Genomic DNA, 5,816 nt, shown 5'->3' on the forward strand with positions numbered 1-5,816 from the left:
GTACTGGTGATACTGGGCACCCTTGTCTTATTCCTGATTTTAGGGAAAATGCTTTCAATTTTTCACCATTGAGGATATTGTTTGCTTTGGGTTTGTCATATATAGCTTTTATTATGTTGAGATATATTCTTTCTATTCCTACTTTCTGGAGGGTTTTTTTCATAAATGGATGTTGAATTTCGTCAAAGGCTTTCTCGGCATCTATTGAAATAATCATATGGATTTTATCTTTCAATTTGTTAATGTGGTGTATTATGTTGACTGATTTGTGGACATTGAAGAATCCTTTCACCCCTGGGATAAAGCCCACTTGGTCACAATGTATGATCTTTTTAATATGTTCTTGGATTCTGTTTTCTAGAATTTTGTTAAGGATCTTTGCATCTATGTTCATCAGTGATATTGGCCTGTAGATTTCTTTATTTGTGGCATCTTTGTCTGGTTTTGGTATTAGGGTGATGGTGGCTTCATAGAATGAGTTTGGAAGTTTACCTTCATTGGCAAGTTTCTGGAAGAGTTTGAGTTGGATAGTTGTTAGCTCTTCTCTAAATTTTTAGTAGAATTCAGCTGTGAAGCCGTTTGGTCCTGGGCTTTTCTTTGCTGGAAGATTTCTGATTACAGTTTCAATTCCTCTGCTTGTGATGGGTCTGTTAAGATATTTCTTCCTGGTTCACGTTTGGAAAGTGTACTTTTCTAAAAATTTGTCTGCTTCTTCCAAGTTGTCCATTTTCTTGGCGTATAATTGCTGATAATAGTCTTTTATGATCCTTTGTATTTCTCTGTTGTCTGTTGTTATTTCTCTATTTTCATTTCTAATTTTGTTGATTTGATTCTTCTCCCTTTGTTTCATGATGAACCTGGCTAATGGTTTGTCAATTTTATTTATCTTCTCAAAGAACCAGTTCTTGGCTTTGTTGATTTTTGCTATGGTCTCTTTTGTTTCTTTTGCATTTATTTCTGCCCTAATTTTTAAGAGTTGTATTTCTGTCATAATTTTTAAGAGTTATTTTCTTCTACTAACCCTGTGGTTCTTCATTTCTTCCTTTTCTAGTTGCTTTAGGTGCAGAATTAGTTTATTTGACTACTTTCTTGTTTCTTGAGGTATGCCTGTATTGCTATGAACCTTACCCTTCGTACTGCTTTTACAGTGTCCCATAGGTTTTGGATCGTTTTGTTTTAGTTTTCAATAGTTTCTATGCATAATTTAATTTCTTTTTTGGTTTCTTCTGTGAATTTTGGTTATTCAGCAGCCTGTTGTTCAGTCTCCATATGTTGGAATTTTTAATAACTTTTATCCTGTAATTGATATTTAATCTTACTGCATTATGGTCAGAAAAGAGGCTTGAAAGATTTCATTTTTTTAAAAATTTACCAAGTCTAGATTTAGGGCCCAGGATGTGATCTATCCTGGAGAAGGTTCCATGTATCCTTGAGAAAAAGGTGAAATTCTTTGTTTTGGGGTGAAATGTTCTATAGATATCAATTAGGTCTAACTGTTATTTTGTATCATTTAAAGTTTGTGTTTCCTTGTTAATTTCCTGTTTAGTTGATCTATCCATAGGTGTGAATGGGGTATTAAAGTCTCCCACTATTATTGCGTTATTGTTAATTTCCCCTCCCATACTTGTTAGCATTTGCCTTACATATTGTGGTGCTCTTATGTTGAGTTCATATATATTTTTAGTTGTTATATCTTCTTCTTGGAATGATCCTTTGATCATTATGTAGTGTCCTTCTTTGTCTCTTCACAGCTTTCTTTTTAAAGTCTATTTCATCTGATATGAATACTTACTCTTGCTTTCTTTTGGTCTCTATCCATGTGGGATATCTTTTTCCAGCCCTTCACTTTCAGTCTGTATGTGTCCCTTGTTTTGAGGTGGGTCTCTTGTAGACAACATATATAGGAGCCTTGTTTTTGGATCCATTCAGCCAGTCTTTGTCTTTTGGTTGGGACATTCAACCCTTTTCACATTTAAGGTAATTATTGAAAAGTATGATACCATTGACATTCACTTTGTTGTTTTGAGTTCTAGTTTATACACCCTTTCTGCGCTTCCTGTCTGTGAAAGGTTGTTGTTGAATTACGATGCCGGGATTCTTGGCCCCCGGAGGAGAAGAATTCAATCTGGGGCCAAAGATGAGGCTTGATCACTCAGAGCTTTTGTGTAATAAAGTTCTATTAAAGTATAAAGGAGATAGAGAAATCTTCTGACATAGGCATCAGAAGGGGGCAGAAATATAATCCGCTTGTTAGTGTTAGCAATGAAGTTATATACTCTCCAATGAATCCAAAATATATCTGGAGGTTGTAAAGACCTCACCAGACCTACTCCCATAATTTACATTTTATGATAACAGAATTAGCCAGAAGGTTTAATACAGAAACTGTCCTCAGGCAGAATACATTGTTGTTATATAATTCTAAGGAATGTAGAGAAGGAAAAAAAGTTTGTCCTTTCTTCCTTCTTGAGAATTCCAGACCCCTCTCTCCTTGGGGACCCTAGACTTCTTATCAACCTGCCTAGGAAATGACTCTCTCATTCCCCCCTTTTCGTTTAGGAGAATTATGTTGCCTAGGGAAAAGGGGTGTCATTCTCATTCCATAACTGCTTCCGAGCTGAAAAGGGGCATTGTCCCTAAATTGGTGAGGCAACATATTCTCCTAATCCTCATATTGAGGATATCTGATCCAGGGGCCCCAAATAGTAGTTGGAGGAAGGTGCAGCAGTAGCAGGAGTTTGAGCAACCATTTGTAACTTGAAAGCTTTCATGCGGCTAGAAACAAATCCAGTTATACAGTTACAGATGCAGGGATCAAACAATAAAAACAAAACAATCAGAATTATTGTAATTAATATAGTTGTCCACCATGAGGAACTAGCTAACGTCTCCCAAAGTGAGGCAATTGAGGCTTCAGGAGTATCCATGGCCTCAATCATCTTGTTCATGTGTTTAGTAAAATGAGTAACATTCGTGCTCATATCAGGTATATATGTACAGCATTGGGTATGAATAATAGCACACGTTCCTCCTTGCACAGCTGTCAGAATATCTAAAGCCAATCTGTTTTGTAAAATCACCTTTCTAATTTGTGCTTGTTCAGCATTAAGAGCTGAAATAGCCTTTTGAGAATCTTGTAATGCCTGTTGAGTAAAATTAGTCAAAGTATTCACTCGTAACATAATATCTGTAGTTCCCAAAGAGGGAACAAAGGCTGAAGCCAAATAATCATACCAGCGAAATACAGACCTCGCCCACCAAATTTTAAGGTGGGGTAAATTAGCAAGCTTTTCTGGGAGCTCTGAAAATATAAAGCCATGAGTAAAGGCTGGACCCAGGGTGCATCTCCCTATCCAACCAGGGGGAAGCCATGCCCATAGGTAAGAGCCACATATCCAATAAGTCCCGTTTGGAGCAAGCCAGCATGACTGAGATATCCAGTCCCAATTAGTGCCTGGCCACACAAAGGGAGAACATGAACTGGGGTTGGAAAACATGGGAATGATTACGTTGCATATTTCCTGAGGCAAAAATCCCAATTGTTTCCAATCATTGTAATTAAGTTGTTGCCTATCTTTTGGGGATGGCTCTGTTTGTTCCCAGCATATAGGGGCAGTAGATATTAAACGTCCTTTTTCAGGAGTTAGCCACATAACGTCATCCCATATTTGATAAACGTCAGGAAAAAAAAAAAAACATTAGATCTAGACCTATTTGCTTTATATGCAGCAAAATAGTCATTGAACTGAGAAAATGTATAATCAAAATTAAAAGTCACATTATATCCATAGTTAAAGTACAAAGTGTTGCACCAGTCCATTTTAGGGTTGGTAGATGTCATCAGATGAAGGAGAGGCATCACATGTAATTGCTGTCAAAGGTATTTACACACTTGGAGAAAGTCTTTTTCTTGAAGTGGAGATGTCCACCATGGGAAGCCTTCCACTGATGAAGAGGGGAGTGCTCCACAGACCCAGCAGTTAGACCGATTGTGGAATGCAGCGTAGGAGTGAGCCCAGGACAGGAAGGCATTGTCTTGAGGATCAAACGGCAGACTCAGGATATTTGGAGTCAGCAGAAGTAAGCTCACATGGGTTATTAGGCCCATTTAAGAGACCCTCCAACCAGCCACTGTTCTCCATCCTCCAATGGATACCGTGGCCATGAAGTATCACATAGGAAGACCAGGTGTGCCTTCTTTAAGCCCTTGGGATCGAATCTATCCCAGTTTTTCAAGATACAGTTCAAAGGAGTGAGGCTGGAATTGTTAGCTCCCATCTGTAAGAGATAAAAAAAGTGACTAGGGCCATTTTTCTACAGGAGGCGTCCCTCCCTGCTCTAGATGGGGGTGTAGACAGACTTTACATCAAAAGCTTTTCCTTCCTGGTCAGACTTAGTCTGTCCCTTACTGACGCAGGTGCTGTCTCGACCCTCCCGGTTCTACCACCGAGATGGGGTGGGGATGTACCAGGGGTAGACCTGATAGCATCTCTACCTGATGTCCAGCTCTTCACCTTTAACCATGCTTAAGGTTAAAGAGATGCTTAACCTGGGGTGCAATCAGAGTAACCTCCCAGAATGCCTACCAAACTAAGTCCACTGGGGGAAACATTCATCACCTGAGTGCCTGTGCACGACCCTGAGTTTATTCCTGACCCCAATAAGACTGATAGGAACATAAAGCTGAGATATTCTTTTCAAGCATCACCACACCAGTATGAGAGCCTCGTCTGGTCCACTAAGATCCAGTCCTACCAAAGGAAAAAAAAAAAAAAAAAAACACTTCAGTCCCAATCTGAGTAACCTTTAACCTCCGAGATGTTCTTGGGGCTAAAGCTCCATCTAGCTTCCAAACTTTCGATTCCTAGCGAGGCTAGGCACTTTCTTGACTACCAATCCAAGTTTGCCACAGTACACAGTAACGGTATAGATCACAAGTCCCTTGAAAGTCTATGATCTGATAGATTAGGTTGGTACTTCTAATTCCCAAGGAGTTATTAAATGGTCAAAGAGACTGAAAAGTTTGACCGAGAAAGAAGAGTTCGGTCCACATGCTTTGCCCATTTCTGGTTGGTTCCCAAAAGAGACATTGGGTGCCTCTTGGCCTTGGCAGGTCAATAGAAACCCCCGACAGGTTTCTGCCATAAGCTGTATGAGATCACCGTGGAGTCGCAGAGCAGGGCTCCTCACTTGCTTCACACAAAGTTCATTCATTCACACAAAACAACGTAGAGTTAGTAAAGCACAACAGAAAACGTGTTCGGTAAGAGAACAAAGAACTAGAGCTCCAAGCATCCTTACCTTGTCCTGAAGAATCCCGGATGAGCCGCCAAGATGAAAGGTTGTTGTTGAATCACGATGCCGGGATTCTTGGACCCCGGAGGAGAAGAATTCAATCCGGGGCCAGAGACGAGGCTTGATCGCTCAGAGCTTTTGTGTAACAAAGTTTTATTAAAGTATAAAGGAGCTAGAGAAAGCTTCTGACATAGGCATCAGAAGAGGGAAGAAGACCATCCTCATGGAAAAGAAATGCAAAAAAGCAAAGTGGCTGTCTGGGGAGGTCTTACAAATAGCTGTGAAGAGAAGAGAGGTGAAAAGCAAAGGAAAAAAGGAAAGATATAGGGATTTAAATGCAGAATTCCAAAGAATAGCAAGAAGAGGAAAGAAAGCCTTCTTCTGCTATCAATGCAAAGAAATAGAGGAAAACAACAGATTGGGAGAGACTAGAGATCTCTTCAAGATAATTAGAGATACCAAATGAACATTTCATGCAAAGATGGGCTTGATAAAAGACAGCAATGATATGGACCTAACAG

General features: G+C 39.5%; 1 pseudogene; it reads right to left on the bottom strand.

Moving 5' to 3' along the window:
• Window positions 1–2,669: 2,669 nt before the first annotated feature.
• Window positions 2,670–4,108, bottom strand: LOC138070803 (endogenous retrovirus group PABLB member 1 Env polyprotein-like; annotated as a pseudogene).
• Window positions 4,109–5,816: the final 1,708 nt, after the last annotated feature.

This window comes from Capricornis sumatraensis, chromosome X (assembly GCF_032405125.1).
Source record: "Capricornis sumatraensis isolate serow.1 chromosome X, serow.2, whole genome shotgun sequence".
Classification (NCBI taxonomy): domain Eukaryota; kingdom Metazoa; phylum Chordata; class Mammalia; order Artiodactyla; family Bovidae; genus Capricornis; species Capricornis sumatraensis.